Consider the following 24,916-nt stretch of genomic DNA (forward strand, 5'->3'; position numbering starts at 1 on the left):
GGATGGCAGAGCCTAGGGTGAATGACAGAGAAAGCACTATGGTCAAGCTGGTGGAGACACTATGTTACATTGTGTTACACTGAACAACTCCCTCAGGTATACATATCCTGGTATAGCGTGTATAGGATGTCCCTAATATGGGGAAATATGGATGCAACTCCATAATGCCATCAAGCACGAGGTAAATCTAGAAAAAAAATAATATTGCCTGTTTCCAGACTTTATGGACACCCTGTATAAATAAATTCTCAGTGCAAGAAACTGTAGGGAAGTAGAACATATAATAAATGGCTATAGTAGCCCAGAGTAAAATTTCTGTACCTTGTTTACTATGAATGTTTTGTTTTCCTGCACAGTGATTGAAACATAGTATATAGCATTCTTTCCCAGTAATTTCTTCTTTCAAGAAATAGTCACTGGTTGTCTACTCTGTGGCAGGAACTCTTCCAGGTATATGATACAAATGGTGAATGACCTTGAAGTGTTTAGAATCTGGTAAAACACTTCTAGAAATTTAATGTGTATCACCTGTAAAGTTTGTTAAAACATAGATTCCTGGATCCTATACCCAGAGATTCTTTTTGAATAAGTTTGAAAATGAGGCCCAAGATTCTACATGTCTCGAGGGTAGCCAGAGCTTATGTGGCTGGTCTACAAACCGCACTTATATTAGAGTTGACCAATGCCATAACATAACACATTTTGCATGGCAAGTTTATTCTGTTTCATTCATTCATTCTGGGCATGCTTCTTCCTTCTACTCAGATTCCTCACTATCCTATTATTTCTATTACCTTTGCTTCCTTCACAATTGCCTCTGGGGTGTTTATTTTCACACCTCTGAGTTCTAGGATGGCTTTTCAAAAACAAAATGAAACAAAACATTAGATCTCTTCCTAATAGTAATATCCTTTCACTGATAGCTTTTTAAATACTTTGTTCTCCTTACTACATTTATAACCAAAAAGGAAAGGAAGTATATTATGAGACAATGTTTGAGGATAAATAATGCAAGCTAGAGTTCCAGAGAGAGCAAAATTTAGTCAGAAGAAGAATCCCTTTTCTTCTAAATATGTGAACCGAAGCAACCTCATCTAGGCAGTAAACAATTTAATGCTGTAAATTAGCAAAACTTGCACCCAAAATAATCTGACATATTGGTATACTTAATCATTTTTGTAATATATGTTGTTTAGGCATGAGTACAAAGTGGTATATTTGGTTGTTTTTTGTTTTTTGTTTTTTATTTAACAGAGAGAGACACAGCCAGAGAGGGAACGCAAGCAGGGGGAAATGGGAGAGAGAGAAGCAGGCTTCCTGTGGAGCAGGGAGCCCGATGCGGGGCTCGATCCCAGGACCCTGGGATCATGACCTGAGCCAAAGGCAGACGCTCAACGACTGAGCCACCCAGGCATCCCCAAAGTGATATATTTGTAATGACAAAGCTAATCCAGTATTTTTCCCCTTCTCAAATCAATGTTACTCTTTCAGATTTATCAATAACAGCAAAGCAGTAGGTTTTTTAATAACATGCACAATTTAATATTCCTCTCTTACCCATGCATTAAAAAGACACACATTCTTACATAATATACCTAGGTAATTAGGATTCCTTTCCTGAGCTCTAGTCAATGATAGAACAAATACTAGAAACTTTTTTCAATATATATGATATCTGTGTCTGTGTCTACGAAAGAGAAGAATGATGAAAGAAGGGAGGAAGACAGTAGGAGGCACAGAGGAAAGAAAGAGGAAGGAAACTGAAAAACAATGCCATGGTTTTCATCCACAAAAATAGCAAATCTCCATTCAGTAAACCAGAATTAACTGTATGATCAATGCACTTCTCTCATTTAAAATGCCTGATGACCCTTGCTTGTTACATACTTGTGATAAATATATTTTTAAAAGGTTTGGGCTCTTAATACAGAAAAGAGTTATTGAAAAAGTTCTTTCTGTTGATGTATGTATTTATCTTTTTTTAAAAAGATTTTATTGGGGCACCTGGGTGGCTCAGTCGGTTGAGTGTCTGCCTTTGGCTCGGGTCATGGTCCCAGGGTCCTGGGATCGAGCCCCACATCGGGCTCCCTGCTGAGCAGGGAGTCTGCTTCTCCCTCTTCCGTGGCCCCTCTCCCCCTGCTTGTGTTCCCTCTCTAGCTGTCTCTCTCTCTCTCTGTCAAATAAATAAACAAAATCTTAAAAAAAAAAAGATAAAAAAGATTTTATTTATTTATTTTGGGGGAGAGAGAGAGAGAGCGTGTGCATGCACACACAGGGCAGGGGTTGTGGGGAGGGACAGAAGCAGAGGGAGAGAAAAATCTTCAGCCGACTCCATGCTAAGCACGGAGCCATACAGAGGTGGGCTCCACCCAGGACCTGAGACCAGGACCTGAGCCAAAACCAAGTGTCTGATGGGGCGTTTAATGAAATGTGCCACCCAGGCACCCCGAAAATGTATTTATGAATCACTCAGAATGTATGGTCAGTTGCTGTTAATGAATGAGAAATAATATGTGTAATTAATGGATTTTCAGGATACAGGTTAGAGAATAAACTATTTGTAATGATGATTTTGCCTCCTGCATTTCTACTGAACAGATTACAAAATGTATTCTCATTACCGTAATGAGTGGTGATGAGGGTTTTTAAAAATATTTATACCACAATGAATCTATCACGAGCTTAAATTAGCACTGAGCAGGTTTTTGTAGTCGTGAAATACTAAAATATTTGTTTCTTTCTAAAGATTGCACGTGCACACAAACATGCAATGCTTTGAAATTGTCAGTTTCCTTTTTTTTTTCTTTTAACGCAAATCCCTAAGTCTAAAGCTAATTGCTACTATTGCTTCACATTCACAGAGCACTAAGAAAGCCAAGGAATTTACAAAGTCCTGGACAGTGACTTCAAATCTTCAAAACCTCAGTATGAATATGTTAAGAAATGATAATCCATTGTATACTCCTTCATTATGCATTTATTTTATGTGTCTTTTTTTTTTTTTAAGATTTTATTTATTTATTTGACAGAGAGATAGAGAGAGAGCACTGATAGAATGGCAGGCAGAGGGAGAGGGAGAAGCAGGCTCTCCGCTGTGCAGTGAGCCCCATGCGGGGCTCGATCCCAGGGCCCTGGGATCATGACCTGAGCTGAAGGCAGACGCCTAACCGACTGAGCCACCCAGGCGCCCCTATTTTATGTGTCTTAAAAAACATCAAAATTGTTCATTCTCTATACAGATGGAAAGGAAACTTCTAACCCATGAAATGCAGGTGGAATTGAGTGCAGCAGTGTATGGATGAGCACATGTTTCAGCTTCAACTGCAAAACAAAATGCATTAGCTCTTTTTGATGCTTGGGTCTCTCTCTCTTTTATCTCATTTGGCCAGGTATACAAAAAAATTAACACCAAAGGTTTAGTTTAGTTTAGTTTTGCACAGAATTTGTCATACAGAAGTGTTTTTGATTTATAGAGCACCTTGGTCTAAAGCAGAATTCTCAAATTTTACTGTGCGCCCATACCATTTGGGAATTTTGTTAAAATGCAGCCTCTCATTCAATAGTTTGGGATGGGGCTAGGAATTCTGCATTTCTTTCTATTTTAAAGATTTTATTTATTTATTTATTATTTATTTATTTATTTATTTATTTATTTATTTATATTTTAGAAAGAGCAAGAGAGAGTGTGCATGAGCAGGGGTGGGGGTGAGGGGCAGAGGGAGAAGAAGAGAATCTCAAGCAGACACCACACTGAGCCCTACATGGGATCCATCTCAAGACCCCAAGGGCTTGACCTGAGGCAAAACCAAGAGTTGGACGCTTACCCAACTGAGCCAGGCAGGTGCCCCAGGAATTCTGCATTTCTAACAAGCTTAAAGTAATGCTGACATACTAGTTCTCCTAAGGGTGGGATGTAGATGAGGACTCCTTTGGGTCAGGCAATGCTCTACTACTAAATTGGTTCTGGACCAAGTTCTAGACTACCAAAGTGGTCTGGAGACCACTTGAGGGATTCCAGAAACTTCCTAGGAATGTATTAGTGTTTTTAGATGTGAGAATAAAACCTCTGAGATTTTATTTAAAATAATATTTCAATCTTTTTTCTAATCATGAAAAACAAATTTCCTACAGTGCACACATACAACCATGCATGCTTACATACATGTATGTAAGCATAGCTTCAGATACAAACAACAAAAAAAAAACCCAAAACCAAAAAATTATGTAATATTATATCCTAAATCAATGCTTACAATATCTAGTCAACAAACTCTGTTCTATCACTTATAATTATGGTTCAAAACAATGGAAATTTTTTTTATTTTATTATTTTGTTATGTTAATCACCATACATTATATCATTAGTTTTTGATGTAGTGTTCCATGATTCATTGTTTGCGTATAACACCCAGTGCTCCATTTAATTCGTGCCCTCTTTAATACCCATCACCAGGCTAACCCATCCCCCCACTCCCCTCCCCTCTAGAACCCTCAGTTTGTTTCCCAGAGTCCATAATCTCTCATGGTTCATCTTCCCCTCTGATTTCCCCTCCTTCATTCTTCCCCTCCTGCTATCTTCTTTTTTTTTTTAACATATAATGTATTATTTGTTTCAGAGGTACAGGTCTGTGATTCAACAGTCTTGCACAATTCACAGTGCTCACCATAGCACATACCCTCCCCAATGTCTATCACCCAGCCACCCCATCCCTCCCATACTGCACCAGTCCAGCAACCCTCAGTTTGTTTCCTGAGATTAAGAATTCCTCATATCAGTGAGATCATATGATACATGTCTTTCTCTGATTGACTTATTTCGCTCAGCATACTACCCTCCAGTTCCATCCATGTCGTTGCAAATGGCAAGATTTCATTCATTTTGATGGCTGCATAATATTCAATTGTGTATATATATATATATATATATATATATATATATATATATATATACCACATCTTCTTTATCCATTCATCTGTTGATGGACATCTTGGCTCTTTCCACAGTTTGGCTATTGTGGACATTGCTGCTATAAACATCAGGGTCCACGTACCCCTTTGGATCCCTACATTTGTATCTTTGGGGTAAATATTCAGTAGTGCAATTGCTGGATCGTATGGTAGCTCTATTTTCAACTTTTTGAGGAACCTCCATACTGTTTTCCAGAGTGGCTGCACCAGCTTGCATTCCCACCAACAGTGTAGGAGGGTTCCCCTTTCTCTGCATCCCCGCCAACATCTGTCATTTCCTGACTTGTTAATTTTAGCCATTCTGACTGGTGTGATGTGATATCTCAACAATGGAAATATTTGAGGCAAGGAATTTTTGAAACCTGTTGATTATAACTCACTATTAATTCTTTTCTTTTTACTAGTTGTAGATTCAATATATGAAAGCCTAAGTCATAATTATTTGAAAAGAGGAAAACGTTGTGACTCTACGTATGATAAAAAAGGGAGGCTGACGTGGATTCAGAAGAGAGAGAGTGTCTACTTTCTATCCATATTGTTCTGTCTTTCCATTTCTTAAAGGCTTTTATTTCTGGTAACAACCCATCTAGAAAAAACCTTCAGCACGTAGGCAAAGGAATAATGATTTTAGAATTTTATTGTGAATGGAGTGATGCCAGAAGCCATTATAACTGTAGTCAAGAAAAACATTAATTGTGTTATTTTGAATGCCCATTTTCTGGCAATATTTTTAATGCAACCTGAAAGAGACAATCAACATTTAGGTCAAAAGATCAATTGAATAGCGTTCAATGACTTTGCCTTTAATCCTTGGTTATTGAGAACAATTTGGGAAAGGGAAACTATGCATCGAGACATCTCATGGGTATTACAAAGTCAAATCCAAAATTAAGTGAATTAATCCTTATTATCTCTCACTATCCAACCCAGAGTTTTCATCTCTGGCCTTGGTCTCTGTTAATGACATTTTTATTTATACATTAACCAATGCTAGAAATCAGGAATTTAACCCCCTTTCTTACTTTAAACAACCAAGCAATCTTCCTATAGGCTCTTTAAATGTATCTTGAATAAATTTCTCCTTTCCATGTCTGCTGTCAACCACTTTCTTGGGTTCTCATCATCTTTTCTATGTATCTGGCCAGCATTCTTCTACATGTTCCCTTTATTCAAGGTAAGTACAGTGCTGCTATTATTTCAGCCATCAGCTCAGACTCTTTTTAAAAAAATATTTGACCAATATAGGAAAATAGGAAATTGATGAATTTGAGGATTGTCTCATTTCTCTCTTTCCTGTGTTGATAGTGCTATCAAGCAATTGAGATTGTCAAAGTACCACAGAAGGTAATAGGACAAAAGCAAACTCTACAAAGTCCTAATAATCAAATTGTTATTTCTCTTGACATTCATGTTTAAAATGTTAATATTTTACATGTAATTCAGTCCTACAGAGTAAAGATCTTCCAATTACTATGGGTGTCTAGAATGCAGAGATTGTTATATGTTAGAGTAGAATTTTTTAAGTCTTTAGTAACTAAGACCTTTATGAAATGAAAAGCGTGGCCCATAACACTGACATGATATTCACAGTTATCATTATTTCTTAATATGTTATCTACTAGATATTTAAAATCTATCTCTACTCACTGCAGCACATAATGAAATAAAAATAATAATATAAATAAAATATGGTATGGCTCAACACTGAAAGTTACATTCTCCTCTGGTTCTACAATTTTAGGCTAGAGGTTATTCCAAGGGTCACTCTGGAGGTATAAACACTATAGTTCATTCCTCAGGAAACTATCTTTTGTGTAGTAATCATTGGATTATAATTCCCTTTGACAGTAAACATACTCAGCTAAGAAATGTCATCTCATAACTTTCCAAAGAATTGGTGTCACTGAGGTGACAAGAAGTATACCATCTGGGGTTATTCTAGACAAAGGCCGTATCTGCAGCTCCAAACTGATGTGTCATTTTAATTTTCCACCAAGGTTAAGACTAGGATGCCATAGGCTGTTAATAAGAAGATGTGAGGCTAAATGACTTATATTCACATTCCTTTAGTCAAATAATAACTCAGTGTTTTTAAAAAATGGGGCATTTGTAGAAATATGTTGACTTCTTATAATGAATATATTTTGGAAAAACATTAATTACTGACACTTTCCTAGGTTAGGATGGAAACATTTTCAAGAAATGTTGAAAATAATGTCTTTAACCTTCCCAGTGGAATTTCTCCAGAGAAGAGAAGACCTGTGTGATTTATCAAATAGTGACCATATCAATCCCCTAGATTGACAGCAAGGCTTAGAAAGCTATCATTTTACTCAGCAGGATATGAAGCAGAGCTTACCTCTAGAAGCTGGGGTGGTGAGTTCTGAGTTTGCTCCCAAAACTACCTATAAAGGACCAAATTCAAGATTCCCTATGTCCCACACTATATCCTTAATGAATCTGAGCTCCTGAATTATGAACACTAGACCCACTATTCCATTTTCACCATCATCTGATACCAATTTCCAACTTGTAAAAACCAAGAAAAATTATATGTATTTTATTTTTTTGTTGAAGTATAATTCATATACAGTGTCACAGTAGTTTAAGGTGTACAGTATAATTATTATAATGATAAATATGTGTCTTTTTGATTGGCATCCTTGAACTCCCAACACATAGTTGGAAAAAAAATCAACATGTGGCACCTGTGTGGCTCAGTCGGCTAAGTTTCTGCCTTCAGCTCAGGTCATGATCCCAGGGTCCTGGGATCGAGCCCCATATTGGGCTCCTTGCTCAGTGGAGAGCCTGCTTCTCCCTCTCCCTCTGCTGCTCCCCTTGCTTGTACTCTCTCTCTATATATCAAATAAATAAATAAAATCTTAAAAAAATCAACATGAAAAGTAGCAACAAGCAGTAATAGGTAACAAGGGAAAGTTGGAATTGGGAAGCAATTCAATTTATCATAAAAAAGGAATTGCAGGGGTGCCTGGGTGGCTCAGTCCGTTAAGCGTCTGCCTTTGGCTTAGGTCATGATCTTAGGGTCCTGGGATCGAGCCCCGCATCTGGCTCTCTGCTCAGCAGGGAGCATGCTTCTTCCTCTTTCTCTGCCTGCCTCTCTGCCTACTTGTGATCTCTCTCTCTCTCTCTCTGTTAAATAAATAAATAAAATCTTTTAAAAAAAGTAATTGCAGGGATGCTTTGATTTGATATTGTAAAGTCATATTATTTTGTATAAATGTTTTTATAATCTACTGGGTGGTTTGAATAGCCAAGCCAAAAATATTTATATACAAATGAATCAGAGGTCAGCTAAAAATTAACTTGGAAAATACCATAAAATCAAACAAAGTGTGCATAAAGCAATGTGTATAATTTATTTGTATAATTTATTTATTTATTATTTATTTATTAATTATTATTTATTTTGGAGTATCAAATTGTACATGAAACGAAAAATCCTTTCTCCAAACATTGACATATAGTCAAGTAAAATTGCTCAATTGTACCCGAGGAAGAACATTAGTGAAAGGGAGAGCATCAAAGCCTCCTAAATAATGTACCATGCTATCTGAGGTAGAAACATTACCTGGTTCTAAAAAGTGTTTTCAAGTTAGTTTTAATCACATTTTCTAGATGTGATTCAAGAGAGTAAAAATTCTGAGTCAGGGCTAGAGTCATACACAGGGGTGAAATAAAAATGTCACAGAACAAGTAAAATATATTCAAGTTTTCCCAGGAGGAAAAAAAAAATAGCCTCACCTGGGGAGAGGCCTGACTGCTCTAAAGAAATGTTACATAACACAGTAACCACAGAAGAACTAACATAGATGATTTATGGAGCCTGAGGGAGATACAAAGTACACTGGAACATAAATATATGAGCAGGTGGGAAATAGTCCCGAATATGAAAATAGATGAGGGTGAATTGGAGAATGTCTTTTATTACATATCACCAGTTAGAATTTAATGGAAATCCAATACAGAATCTTCTTTAGATAGAACAGTAGAATTTAAAAACAGAACCTAAGACAAATAGAAAATAACTAATGTTAGGAGGAAGAAGGCTCCCAAGAAGGTATTGCTAGTGAATAGCTTCAGATTTTATTTTATGGTAATTAGTATATAAAGATCTGTAATTAGAGGAAGAGACAGGTAAGTCAATAGCATGATGTCATGTTTAATTTAGAGCTTTGACATTACATAGCCTTACTCTAACTGTAGGTTGCTTTCCAGGGAATAGTTTTAGTTCTGCAAATACAATGCTTCTGTATTTGGTATAATATGTGACAATTTTTCAAAAATAAAGGAACACTACTGCTACCACTTAATGGTATAGAATGATTTCACTTGTCTTTTTAAGTAGGTAAATAAATAGCACTCAAACATACTTCAGATGATAAACATTATTGTATTTGGGAAATATGAAACGATCTCCTAGAGATTCTGACTAGTGGATTCATATAGAATATGTGCCTTGGCTAATTAATGAATATGCTCATGTAACATGAAGGACCATGAATTACTCTAAGGGAATGGACAATTCTAAAATGTTCTAAATTCTCCTAATGGCTTCAATATACTTTATTTTTTTATTTCTTACACTGATTCTTCAGGGCGATTTAAAATGACAAATGGACCCTTAGAAACTATCCTTCTACATTTCTATAAGCCCACATGCCTCTTCTAATGATGCTCTTTAAACAATTAGACTGTTGTAACAGAAAGGGTGTCAGTATCCAGTTAAATTGAATACAACTATGATATTCCATTGTTCTGGAGGCAAAACTGCTTGACATATAGTCAAGTAAAATGCTCAATTGTACCCGAGGAAGAAACTGAACAATAATATCATACTACTGCTGATATAGTGATTTCTTCCTTAAAGATGTGTAACAGATGTACATTGCTAAAAATTGTTATTACTCAATATATTTTAGTTCTGTAGCTTTTTTATTTTTTATGTATTTATTTTTTTTAAGATTTTATTTATTTATTTGACAGAGAGAGAGATAGCGAGAGCAGGAACACAAGAAGGTGGAGTGGGAGAGGGAGAGGCAGGCTTCCCGCCGAGCGGGAAGCCCGATGCAGGGCTCAATCCCAGGACCCTGGAATCATGACCTGAGCTGAAGGCAGTTGCTTAACAGACTGAGCCACCCAGGCGCCCTCTGTAGCTTTTCTAAAAATGATTTTATTTATTTGAGAGAAAAAGAGCAAGAGCATGCACAAGCAGGGGGAGGGGCAAAGGGAGAAGGAGAAGCAGACTCCCCGCTGAGTTGGGAGCCAGAGAAAGGGCTCCATGGGGCTCGAACCCCAGGACCTGGAGATCACAAACTGAGCCAATGTCAGATGCTCAATCGACTGAGCCACCCAGCTGCCCCAGTTCTGTAGCTTTTTGAAAAGAGACAGATCTGGATGTCAGGAAGGCTCATTCCCTGTCCCCTCCTGGACACACACAAACACTTTTCTGTAACTTAGTAGAAAGTTGGCTCAGCTGGTTCCAGTTAGCTCAGTAGCACAGGCTGATTCTAGCTGCTAATTCTAGAGGCTCTTCTTTGTCAAAAGTCTCCCTCCTCTACTGGGAAGCTTCTATTGTTGCTTAGCCACATAGAAGTTTCTCATCCACTGTCCCTATAAATATGGTGAAAATTATGGGGAAGGATTCCTTTTGACCGAAAAGTTGACTTTAATGCAGAATAAGCTGTGCAATGATGTTTGGTAAATTAGGTGCTTCATTACCTCTCTGCTAGTAAAATTTTTCCCGGTAAATCTTATTTTGTATCTGCACGTATGGCTTTAGTGGTGAGTCTTTGTCCATTTGGGCTGCTATAACTAAAATACTGTAGACTAAGTGGCTTAAACAACAAATATTTATTTCTCACAGTTCTGGAGGCTGGAAAGTCCAAGATAAAGGCATTATTAACAGAGTCATTGTCTGGTGAGAAACCTGCTTCCAGGTTCATAGACAGCCATCTTCCTGCTTCGTCCTCACATGGAAAAATGAGAGAGCTCTCTGGGGTTCTTTTGTAAGGGAACTAATCTCATTTAGGAGGGATCCATCCTCATCACCTAGTCACCCTCCAAAGACCCCTAACACCATCATATTAGAGGTTAGGATTTCAACACAAGAAATTTGGGGGAACACAAAAATTCAGTCCATAACAGGTACATATCTATAACTACTGTATAGGATGGGTATTGACCATAAAAGGATACACTCCAGTTATATCAATGCTATTGGATTTTAATAGTGTCTATCCAACCTCCACACACCACACCATAGTGGGAAACATCCCTTCTAGGGGCAGTGGCAGGTTATAGGGAGTGCTGGTGGCCAAGTTCTGCTCCAAATGGGTAAGATAGCTATGGAGTGCCCTAGCTCAGCATCTTCCAAAAGGGCCACTGAGAAAATTGTTCCAAACCCTATAGAGAGCAGCATAGGTGTGATGGCTGCTAGCCCCAGAGCAAGTATGGCAGCAATAACAGGTTGTGCTAACCTAGATTCCATCAAAACTTCAGAAAAGTTTGCTCCAGACGCTAAGGGTGATAAAACAGCAGCAGAACAGTCTGTCAGTCACCAAAACCCCCAAACAAGAGATAATTTGAAAGAGCATAAGAAATTTAAAGCAAACAAGGTCCCTAAAACATGCAGATCATTAAAAGAAAGGTTGTATTTGCTACCAAAGGAAAACCCTGCATCATAAGACTAGTAGCAGAGAAAAAGAGGTCAATTTAGAGCTCTGAAAAAATCTTGCAAGAATACATGTACTTTATGGCGATGGTTGGGGGAAATGATATGATCAAAGGGACCAGCAGAGCTCACAGATATGAGCATTCAATGCACAACCAAGCAGATAGCCTGATGCAAAAATTCAGAGTGGACTTGGCTGCTCCTGTGGAGCAAAAAGTAAATAAGTCAATACCTGGACTTTGGAGAATTAACAGGATAAATGAGGCAGAGATAAGAACCAGGTCAGGGAACAGATCTCTGTTCTTCCTTTCAGGGAAAGGGGAATGCTCAAATATTTCTGAACTAGCTAGAAATTGGGAATGAAATGGCTCTTAGTTTACTGTGTGTGGATTGTCCATATTTTTCTTTTGTTAAGCTATAAAATTACATAAATATTCTAGGTGCAAGATGGCATAGACATGTTGCTTGGCTACGAGCATTATAAGGTCTGTTTTTGGCTGCTATGAAAGTTGGAAAATTTATGAAACCAAGTGGTCTGTAGTCATGAAGCTTGCTAATATTGGCAGTTATGATAATGTTTCATTCCAAAAGAAGAAAATGTAATGGTCTCATTATGGGTGGAATTGTGTCCCACACAAATTCATATGTTGAAGTTCTAACCCCCAGTACCTCAGAATGGAATCTTAACTTGCAGATGGAGTCTTTCAGAAGTAATCAAGTTACAATGAGATAATTAGGGAAAGCCAAATTCAATATGACTGGTGTAATTGTAAAAGGGGGAAATTTGGACATAGGCACACAGGGGGGAACCATCAAAGATTGCCACCATGTCACCAGAAGCTAAAGAAGAGGCATGGGACATATTCTTCCTCACAACCTTCAAAAGAAACTAACCCTGGGCACCTGGGTAGCTCAGTTGGTCAAGTGCCTGCCTTCAGCTCAGGTTATGATCCTGGAGTCCCAGGATCCAGTCCTGCACTGGGCTCCCTGCTCAGGGAGTCTTCTTCTCCCTTTGACCCTTCCCTTCTCGTGCTCTCTCTCTCTCATTCTCTCTCTCTCTCTCATAAATAAATAAAATCTTAAAAAAAAAAGGAAACTAACCCTGCCAGCACCTGGATCTTGTACTTCTAGCTCCTAGAACTGCAAGAAAATAAATTTTTGTTGTTTAAACCAACCACTTTGTGTATTTTGGCATGGCAGCTCTAGTAAACTAATGTAAATCTTCATACACAAAATTCAGTATAGGAGAAAGTTCTATGCTATGCTGTCTCCAGCTTCAGAGCCCAGTCTGGCCAGTGAAAGTCCTATTAAGGACTAACAAGGCTCCAGCAGGAAAATGGCCTCTGTGGCTCCTTTACAACTGAGAATCAGAACAATGTCACGGCAATGACTGGAGCTTTCTATGTGACCTTGGACATTGCTAATGCTTTATCTCTTGTATTACTTACTCTGTGAATAAAACCAAAACCAGTTTGCTTTCATCTAACAAACCCTGTTATATAACTTTACTTTCCTGAACTCATCAGTGATACATCATCAAAACAATAGATAAAGTACAATATGAAGTGCTGGTGAATATTCAGGCAAGAGCAAGATCTACACTTGTTCCAGCGAGATCTACACTTGAGAAGATACCGATGCTTTTTTCTACTATTAACATAAAAAGAAATAAGTGTAGGTACTTCTTTAGCTGCTCCCACGAAATTCAGTTTTACTTTCATAAGCATTCAGTTATGAATATTTCATAATTTCCTTTGTATTTTTTCCCCTGAATCCATGAGTTAATTTGAGGTCTATCATTCCATCTAAATCCTTTCGGTATTTTCTAGATACCTCATTGTTACTGTTTGCTTATTTCGTCCAGGGTAGTTAGAGAACATAAAACTCTGTATGACTTCTATCATTGGAAATTTGTTGAAGGAGGACTTCATAAACGTCAGCTTACTTCATCCAGGGTAGTTAGAGAACATAACTCTGTATGACTTCTGTCATTTGAAATTTGTTGAGGGAGGACTTCATAAACGTCAGTTAGATTCGTTGGATTGATAGTGTTCAGATTTTTTATAGTTTGTGTTGTACATTGTATCTTTTCCATCTTCTCATTTTCTACTCACTTATATCCCTATTTTTGAAATGCATCTTTTGTAATTAGCGTACAATTTCACTTATCTTGTCTTTTTTTTTTTTTACTTTCATTTTGAAGTGTATATTCACTGGCTAGAGAATTCTACGTTGATAGTTTTTGTTTTTATCTTCTCTTTCAGCACTTTAAAGTTTCTGTCCATTGTTTCTAAGTCAGCTAGTACTCTTTGTTTTGGATCTTCTGTATGTGATATCTTTTTACCTTGGATTATTTTTGATATTTCTTTTAATCTTTAGGTTTTAACAGCTGGAGCAAAGTGTGATTTGGGATGATTTTCTTTTTAATTAATCTATTTTGTGTTTTCTGAGCTTCCTAGATCTGTGAAATGCTTCTGAGCAATTACTGCCTCCTTGTTACTGGGCCCCACTTGATATAAGTCATTTCACTGAAAGAAAAGTCATGACTCGAACATTCTTATTCTGCAACAGGACTTTTCAGAAATAAATTTCCATAAAGTGAGGCAAATTTCCCATGGTTCCATTGTGAAATGGAAATTATAACTCCAATGAAGGGCAAACCTGGTCTCTGGAAACTGCTATTTCCAATTAGACACTGGGAAGGCCTTTGTACTATAATGATAATTTTAAAAAATTGACTCAAGTACATGCTGCTTACAATACTTGACACCTAGATTGATAGCATGGTTAATTAATAAAACAGCCCACCTCTAAAAATGTGATAAAAGCAATAGAATAGTATAACCATTCACCTAATGATGATAAATTGTTGATACCTCAATCTATTAAATGCATTTTCTTCTAATACTCTTCATAAGATAGGGTAGAATTATTCACCATTGACACTATTGACATTTTGGATCAGATCACTGTTTCTTTGGGGAACTAGTATGGGCATTATAGTATGATTAGTAGCATCTCTAGCCTCTGTGTACCAGGTACCAACAGCATTCCCTTCCACTGCCGGTTGTGACCATTAGAAATGTCTCCAGACATTGCCATGCATTCCCTGCAGCGAAAATAACCTGTTGAGAACCACTGCTATAGAGCATACCTCCCTTAAAGTAAGTCTTCATTCAGGTTTTTTTTCTGGAGAGGAGAGGGTAGAGGTGTTTCTAATGGCCTATCTGGGCAGGAGTATTCCTCTATTCAGGACTGAATGGTTAAAGGGTTGCTACCCTCTGGAAACACACACGACAATTTATTAATAAATTTGATCTTCGTATAACACTTATAAATGCCTATGTGAAGTGACACATCTAGAGAAAACCATCTGGATTTACAAAGCCAATTAAGCCTATTAGTCATCATCTATTCTACAGCCCATTAAATCCATGTTGTAAACCATCATAATAATGGAACCACCAAAAAGGATGAGAATAGCCAGTTAGAAACTTTTCTGACTTATGTAATTGTCACTGGGCCAGCCTTTTCAACTTTTCAGTGACAACTTCTATAGGACCAACTGGTCCCATTCTAGTCAGTGATTTTATTTATTTATTTATTTATTTATTTATTTATTTATTTTTAAAGATTTTTTATTTTTTTGACAGAGAGAAAGAGAGCATAAGCAGGGGGAGTGGCAGGCAGAGGGAGAGGGAGAAGCAGACTCCCTGCTGAGCAAGGAGCCTAATGCGGGGCTCTATCCCAGGACCCTAGATCATGACCAGACGCTTAACCGTCAGAGCCACCCAGGCACCCCCTAGTCAATGATTTAAAATGACACATGAACATACACACTTAGCCAACTTTCCATGCATCCAAGAGTCAGGGAGAAAAGGACTGTAAGAGGAAAACAGTTAAGTGCTAAAGTAATCCTTATGCTTTATAGTGCTTTTTCTAAACCTCAGCAGATAGATAGATAATATTGCTCAGGTGAGGGACACCCAATGAGCATGAACAAAGACACAGACTTTGCTTCAGGTGATTCCACAGCCCCTGTACTCTGCCTCCAGATGTTATTCATGGTGACAAAAGGATAATTATTGGGTTTCTATGGAACTTATCACTCCAGAAAAGGGAATAGGAACAGTCCATCTTATCCATGAGAATGCATGGCATTCAATCTTGGAAAGTGGTAGGAGACCAGGAAAAGGTGATAAATATCTCTCTTCTTTTCTAACAGATAGGGACAAAAAGCTCCAATCAACCTCCAATGATTTTCTCAGGCATCAGCTCATAAAGTAACTTCCTCACAATGTTGGATATGTCACTTTCCATCTGATCCAGTTATATGAGATTTTATTTATTCTCACATCCCAGAAAATGTCTCAAATATCTCCATGACCTGAAGTGACAACAGAGATAAAGGGGGGAAAGGAAATAGTTCCATAAGCATTGAGGGCTACCCTAGGGAGGGGTGGATCTGGAGTATCTTGGAAGCTAATTTCCCTCTCTTTTGGTGGATCAGTAAAGAGCTGACTCAGTAGGTTTGAGTGGGTTAATACCAGGAACTGCTGTTGGACATTTCTTCTATCAGGCCTCCTTTTCAACCAGAAAACTTCTATTTTTTACATGTTTATACAACTGTTTCCTATCAGTTGACCCAATAAATAAGTCATTAATATGGGGGGAACATCTCTACTGAAAAGTTGGCCATGGTGGATACAGTCCATCTATACTAAGACTAAACTGTGGGGTCAGGGTTAACCTTTTGAGATTATGATGTTCTTCTACTTAAACTTCAGGCATGTAAATTTTTCCCCAATAAAGATGTTTTATACGCACACTATGTGTAACTAGTGGTGTCCCTCTGTAAACCTTTAGTATCATAATTTTATTCTAGAACATCCTATAATGTTCATAATTATTATAAATTTATATATTAAAAAGAAATATTTAATATGTTAACAGTATTTTAAGTAGTTAATATGTTGGAACTCTCTAAAATAACATTAACGCATTCAATCATACTTTAAAATCTCTTGTATAACTACATGTGTAGTAATGAAAATATATTTCATTTTTTTTTTTTAATTTAAAGAAGTCATAAACAGCATTTATTACGTTGGTATATCATACTGGTCTCATTGCTGTTCCTTCACAGTTACGCGGTTTTCTGTCTCCCCTCTCACCTCCCACAGTCTGGCATCCTCGAACCATTACCTCACAGCAGCACTATGCTTCTTCCCCATCTCTAACACCATTCGTTCAGAGGGTCAAAGTTCTGGTCCACAAACCCTTCCCTCTAGGAAGTTCAATGCTTGTGAAAGAATTTGTAGTAAACCAGGCCCCCTAGGATGGCCAGTTCCAGTAAGATGACTATGGAAAGTAGCAGCTTATTGGTTGTCACTTTTCTGGACATTGAAAGGAGAATCTGAAAATATATTTCATGACATTTCGATTAAATCTCAAAATGCTCATGGACTATAATATTAGCATTATCATTAAATGCTTTTTGCTGTAGAGAAAAGTCAAATTGATTTGATAATTAAGATTATGCACAGTAAAAAAATAAAAAATGAAATGTCACCCAATCTTGACTTGAAATTCAAATTTGGATTCTTGTTTTCTCCCAAAATTGTTTCTGACACTAACGTTATTCTAGTATATTTTGTGTTCAAATGATTTTAAAGTTTTTTTTGTTCGTTTGTTTTTGTTTTTCCTTAATAAGCAAAGTATTGGTAATGGAATGTAATGAGTTTCAATAAAATTTCCATATATAGCTTGGTCTGGGGCAGGCCCAGTAAGGGACCCCAGCCTCCCTTCCCAGGGGGCTGTGTTTTCCCTGTCCTGGGGAATCTGCACCTCCCTGGCCAGACATGGAAGGAAAAAGAGCAAAGCTTGCAGAGGCTGCAAAGAGAAGACACAAGGAAGCTGCATCTTGGGACATTTTGGATGGTTCATCTGTGGAAGGAGAGAAAGAAAAAGAAAAAAAAAAAAAATAGAAAACCAAATTGCTGTATCTGGACCCCCACCAGAAGGTTAGGTGGACAGTTTCTTAAGCATAACATGAGTAGAAAAGTTTACCTCCAGTAACTAATATCTGCTATCAAGTGGCTGTCCTCAGCTTAATTTCTTCTTCTTCAGACTTTGTAATTTTAGTGCCATTAAATCCAGTCAGTGTTTTTTCAATATTGATATATTAAAAACGCTTCTGATTTTCAAACTTAGAAAATGGACTGACCTTTCATTTAGTACTTATTTTCCTGCATTTGCTCTTCTGCAGGTAGTGGGTAATTTGCCAATTTTTAGTAGTTAAAACATGGACCCAAACAGTGAATATATGTATATATATATTGCATGTAAAAAGTCTGCATACACTTCAAACATTAAAGTTTGCCATTGTATTTTGTCTTCTTTACAAAATGACCTGGCTACCTATATTTTTCTGCTTAGCCTTGTATCTCTTTTTATTTCATTATCTATGAAGGCTTTTGCTTAAACTTATGGACTTCATGCATTTAAACTTATCATCAGGGAAAATCTTGAAAAATCATTTGAAGAGCTTATGTGAAAGAACATTGTAAATTTTTATAACTTACTAAGTAATGAATATTTGTAGAAAATGTTGAATTTCTCCTAATTTATTTTCTATTTCTGTGGCTTATAAAATTAACAGTGTTTCACATTGCAATAAAGTGGGGTTTTTGCTTGCTGAAAATAAATTCCATATGTATTTTTATAATGAAAGCTATACAGCATAATTAAAAAATATCAAGGAAATGACTTTTTGGATATGACACCAGTGGAATATGACGTGATAAGAAGACTTACAAAGAGTATATATTGTATAACTTCATTTACATGAAATTTTATAATGGACAAAAATATCAGCATGGCGGCTGTCATTTGGAGGCTGGAACTGGGACTGATTTGGAAGGGGTATGAGGATACTTTCTGGGACAATATTTTATAATATTTTTTACTTTGATGGGATTTGGTTACACAGGTGAAATCTTTTGTCTAAAGTTAGACAATGTACACTTGGGTTTTGTATTTCATTGTATTTCCAAAGAAATAAAAGAAATATTGAATTCTAATTAACAACAATGCTATATTTAGGAGGAAGTTTGCAGATGTCTGCTATTTACCTTAAAATGCATCCAAAAATAAGATGGACTGATAGAAGGGCATTTAATGGTAGAATCAAAGTAGTGGGTATATAGGTGTTCACTGGAAAATTCTTTTAACTGTATATTTTTGAAAAATTTTTTATCAAATGTTGGAAAAATATAATGAGATAAGATAAAGTAAAAATTTGAATTACCAGATGAACACAAACTTATTATTAAGAATAATATATAGGGGTCCAGTCGGTTGAGCACTCCACTCTTGGTTTTGGCTCAGGTCATGATCTCAGGATCCTGAGATCAAGCCCCAAGTCAGCTCCACACTGAGCACAGACTCTGCTTAGGGTTCTCTTTCCCTCTCCCTCTGCCCCTTCCCCCCTGCTCTCTCTCTCTCAAATAAATTAATAAATCTTTAAAAAAAATAATAATATAGAATATAGGGGGCCTGGGTGGCTAAGTAAGTTAAGCATCAGACTCTTGATTTTGGCTCAGGTCATGATCTCAGGGTTACGAGATCCAGCCCCGTGTGGGGCTTAGTGTTGAGTGGAGAGTCCACTTGAGATTCTTTTCCTCTGCCCTAACCCTTGTTCACGCTCTCTCTTTCAATAAATAAATAAGTCTTAAAAAAAAAAAAAGAAGACTATGTAACTAACAAGAGAAACACTCAGACCACATAGCTGCAGAGAATATTATCAATGCCTTATAAGATGGAGATTGTTTATATGCGGGTCTATATAAAGTCTAATTGTTATATGCAATATGGAAACTATTATTAGAATGAGAAAAACCTAAGGTGCAAGGACTTAAGATTTGTGGGGTGTATCAAATTTTCCACTCTTAGAACTTTTCTCAAAAATAACATAAAAGAAGCAATTCTACTCTGCAGAATACTAATGTAAAAAAAAATACCTGAAGTCTAAAGAGAAAGAGAGCAAATGGAATATTAAATTATTTTCTAAAAATTAGACTTGCCCTTAGTCTGATTCTCTTCAGAAGGTAATAAGCTCCTTGTTACAGAAAGTATTCAGCATATCATTGAAATTTTTCATTAGTATAGTGGAACAAGTAGGCCAACATAGAATGTAACATTCTCAAGTTCCCAACTTGTAAGACCTTTTGTTGTGATTCATGGCTATTCCTTTTTTTTTTTTTTTAAATGATCATGTCTTATTGTTTAGCAGCTACATTTTCCATTTCATAAATTAATTAAAGCAGCTCCTATAAATATCCTTGTTACAAATCTCTTGATCCCTCCACTAAATTAAACTTAGCTGTAAAAGTAACCAGTTTTCATATCTTCTTATTTCTTCAAAATGTCTTCAAAATGTTCATTTGGGACTATGGAGTACATCCTAACTTCAATTTAAATTGCAACTGGAGCTCTCCACCACTGTGCTTGTCCTCTAACCAAAAGATACCTATATGAATTGCTGCCTAAAACATCAAAAATTCTGTTGTAGAGCACCTGGGTGGCTCAGTTGATTAAGCATCTGACTCTTGATTTTGGCTCAGGTCATGATTTCAAGGTCATGAGATGGAGCCCTGTGTTGGGCTCCATGCTCAGTAGGGAGTCTGCTTGAGATTTTCTCTTTCCCTCTCCCTCTGCCCCATCTCCCGCTTTCTCTCTCTCTCTCTCTCAAATAAATAAATTTTTAAAAAATTCTGATATTGTTCTAGTTTATATATTTTAAGGGCACTTTTAAATTATATCAAAATAGAAATTTAAATATACCATATGTAATCATAACCATGAAAATCTAGAACTCAATAAGAAGAAGTTTGGGAAAAGGTTATCAGAATCAAATAGTGGGGCATAATTTTGTAGTTGAAGTCAGTCTAAAGAATAGTATTTCACTGGAAGGCCATCATGGAAAACAAATCTTAGAACTAAATTTGTTTGCATATTGGAGAACCAGAAGTAGGAGGAAAATGAAATGGGATAATATTGGGGGTAAAATGAAGAAACGGATCAGATGAGGTTAATAAAGCCAAGAATTAAGAACCATGGTAGAACAAGGTACATAAAATAACAAGGTGAGGGTGAGGTCCAGAGACAAATTTGAAGAAATCGGTGTATGACAACACAACACCTTTTTTTTTTTTTTTTTTTTTTTTTAAGGCGCTGAGTATTTTATCCTTTATTGCTTTTCTTTCTGCCTTAGGGCAGATTAGTTTCATGTTTCAAGGATTTAAGGAAAATGACATAGTTTTATTGTACCTTGATTTCAGTAAGTCAGTAAACACAATTTCTCATATTACCTTCAAGGGAATGATTGAATAACAAAATCTTGATGACAAATTGGTGAAATTATGACTATATGTGTGATTAAATTTTTGAAAGTTGATTATTATAGTGAGGTCAAGCTAGAGGAAAGATACTAGAGATAGTATCTAGTAAAAATACAACAGAAGACTCAAAGTCCATATAATATTTACTATGTATTTAACTTAGATGATAACACAGAAAACATGATTAAAATTTGTGGTTGAGATTGAGTTGGTAAAATTAGCCAAAGGATTGAATGAAATAATACTAACAACAGCTTTATCAAAAAAAAAAAAAAAACTAATATCAAATGAACAATAAAATTGTATGTATAAACCTGAAAATAGTATCTTCCATCCAAGATGAAAGAGTAAGTTGACTAATTTCAAAACACTTTAACCAGGTTGGTAAATAGTTTATGTAAAAAAGTTATCTTAGTTGTTATCTCATTACAAGACAATAAAACTCACATGACCTTGAAGGAGGCAATCTGGATCATTCTTGTTTGTCTAGGACTGACCACACCTGTATGTGAGTAGTGCACTTTAATAAGATTACTAAAAATTGTACTAAATACTGGAGTCAGGAAGGTAATAAAGAATGATGAGAGGACTGTCAGCTCTGTCATATAAATAAAGGTTGTTGGAATTAGAGTTGTTTAGCAAAGAGAAGAGAACTGTTTGGGTGAGGGAGAGACATCATCTCAGGCTTAATTTCTTACATTGGTCAAGTTTATTAGTATGCAATGCACTAATAGCTATTTTTCTGATTACTTGACAACATATGTAGTCTTGCTGTTCAAGTTGTCTTAGAATCATTGATCCCAACATCAGAGTGTAGATGGATTTGAAGGGCTGTCATGTGAAAGAAGTAGGCTTCTCTTTTTACTCCAGAGTGCAAAAGTAGAATAAATGTTTAGATAAATCAAGGAGATAGATGTTTTTCTCCATATACTGAACAATTATCTAACAATTCAGCTTATTATCAGTAATATTTAAGCATAGGCAACATACATAACCATTTTCAATCATATAATATAAAGTAGATTCTTGTTTTAAGAGGAAAGTAGTTTTACTAGCAAGCATTAGTGTCCATTTCAAATCTCAGATTGTCATATTTTAATTTGGTAAGAAAAAAACATTTGCCAAACAATTTTTCATTTACGTTGAAATATTGCATTAATCAAATAATCACAGTAATAGGCTTTTTGATAAAAACTGACTCTTTAGTCTCTTCATTTTCTGTTTCATCTGTACCTCATTCAGCAGGCAGATACTCTTAGAATTGATATTATTTTCCTCTATGTTCCTAATATCTGACATATAGTATTTACTGACTTGAATCACTCTGTTGAATTAGAGATGACAAAAGAAACTTCATGTCCTCAAAATTAATCTACAATCTTAGAATTTTTACCACTAACACCATTTTGAATAAGATAGTCCCCAAACAATAATGATACAGTACCTGTTTGATTCATAAAGAGAAGCACATGAACTCATTACACATGGGTTAATTCATCATCTGGCAGAAATTGGGCCCTGAGGAAGTTAAATTTGAGGGTTCTAGGATAGGAAGTATTACCTAAGGAGGGCAAATTCAGTCATGGTGTTGATGTTGAGACTGTCTCACTGGCTTGAGTGTTGTTAAAGCTATGTATCTAGTAGGGAAAATTGAGGCAAACTTAGTTGGCACGACCATTTTGCCCTAGTCTTGTTCATAAAAATTAACAGAAATGGTAATAATTTTATTGTGGAAAGAACACTTAACATGAAATGTACTCTCTTAACAAATTTTAAATGCACAAAACAAAAAATAAATGTATTGTGAACTATACACACAACGTTGTACGGGAGATCTCCAGAACATATCCGTCTTATATAAATGATGCTTTACACCCATGGAATAGCAACTCCCTATTTCTCCTCCCCCTGGCCTAAAACCACCATTCTACTCTCTGTTTCTGTGAGTTTGACTATTTTAGATATGTCATATAAATGGAATCATGTTGCCTTTGTTCTTCTGTAACTGGTTCATTTCACTTAACATAATGTTCTCCAGGTTTATTCATGTTGTCACATATGGCAGAATTTTCTCCTTTTTAAAGACTGAATAAAGGACGCCTGGGTAGCTCAGTCAGTTAAGAGACCGACTCTTGATTTCAGCTCAGGTCATGATCTCAGAAACGTGAGATCAAGCCTGGCTCTGAAATGGGTGTGAGGCCTACTTGGGATTCTCTCTCTTGCCCTCTCCCTCTGCCCCTCCTCCCCCTTGTGTGTGTGTGTGTGTGTGTGTGTGTGTGTGTGTGTGTGTGTTCCCTCTTTCTCTCTAAAAAAAAAAGAAAAGGAAAAAGAAAAAGACTGAATAAGATTCCATTGTATGTATATATCACATTTTAAAATCCATTCATTTAGGGACAACATGTAGGTTGTTTCAATATCTTGGCAATTGTGAATAATGCTGCAGTGAATATGGAAATGCAGATATCCCTTTGAGTTTCTGATTTCAATTATTTTGGATATATACCCAGAAGTGGAATTGCTGGATCATATAGTAGCCCTATTTCTTTTTTCTTCTTCTTCTTTTTTTTTGAGAAACTTCCATCATGTTTTCCAGAGTAGCTGCATCACTTAGCATTTCACCTACAGTATACAAAGGTTTCAATGTCTTCCCATCCTCGCCAATGCTTGTTATCTTTTGCTTTTTAAAGTAAACCCACATTCATACTGTCAATTAATCTTCAACAAGTGTGTCAAAAATAAACAATGGGGAAAGGATAGTCTCTTAAAAAATGGTGTTGGTGAAAATGGATTTCACATATGAAAGAATGAAATTGGATCTTTATGTTATACTATACACAAACATGAACTTAAAACAGATTATAAGACCCTGAACTGCAAAACTCACAGAAGACATAGGGGAAAGCTTCATGACATTAGTCAAGGAAATAATTTCTTGCATAGACATCAAAAACACAAGCAACAAAAGTAAAAACAGACAAGTGGGAGGACATTAAACTAAAAATCTCTGCAAAAAAAGGAAAAAATCAATAAAGCAAATAAAAGATTCTGTGTTCAAACATATTCGAGATCCAACAGATTCTTTTTCCCACAAGCCCTTGGAAAGACACAAAGCACATTAGCATATGAAGGTTCTGAGAAGTCCTGAAATAAAGAAACCCTTTATATATCTATCTATCTCTACATTTCACAAACTTTATTTGATAAATCCCCTAGAATCGTATCTATTAACCTTCTGAAAAATTAGTCACAAAATCTGAAAGTACACATGGGAGCATTTTTTTTTTTTCTATAAAAGAGCTAAGAAAATCTTTCGGCGTGAAGTCAGAAAGTCTCATATAACACTGCATAGGCAAAAAGCCTAAGTCGCCTATAAAAAAATCTCATTTGAAGAGCAATTTATAATTGTGATAATCCTCAAGAAAATGAGCCTCAATCTAAACCACGGAGAAAAATACTCTTTCTCCCTTTTATAGGTGAGACAGTAATATCCGAAAAATTAAGTGATGTAACCAAGATCCTCTAGCCTGTACATTGCTCATTCATCGGTATTACTGTAATGTGCAGTGTATCATCCATAGAATTGTTATATTTCTGATGTATCTAATGTGAGGTACTTTTTCTTTCTTCTTTTAACCCAAACCCTCTTTTACAGAAGTGTTGACATTTTAAAGCTGCTCTAGTTCAATTCCATTTACTGCATCAGTGCCAATTTCTCCAATTAGTCTGACAACACACGTAGTGTCGGTAGTCAACTTGTCTTGGAATCATTGATCCCAAGACCAACAAATAAGTACTGCTGATCTTCAAACCAGTGATCAGAATGGCCTTCCTAATTATGGTTGTCCTCTTTCCTTTT

At 36.3% G+C, this 24,916-nt stretch overlaps 1 pseudogene; it reads left to right on the forward strand.

Annotated features, from left to right (window-relative positions):
* The first annotated feature begins 11,746 nt into the window (after nt 1-11,746).
* Nucleotides 11,747-17,703, forward strand: LOC116634134 (annotated as a pseudogene).
* The last annotated feature ends 7,213 nt before the right edge of the window (nt 17,704-24,916 follow it).

This window comes from Phoca vitulina, unplaced genomic scaffold (assembly GCF_004348235.1).
Source record: "Phoca vitulina isolate PV1807 unplaced genomic scaffold, GSC_HSeal_1.0 scaffold8, whole genome shotgun sequence".
Taxonomy (NCBI): domain Eukaryota; kingdom Metazoa; phylum Chordata; class Mammalia; order Carnivora; family Phocidae; genus Phoca; species Phoca vitulina.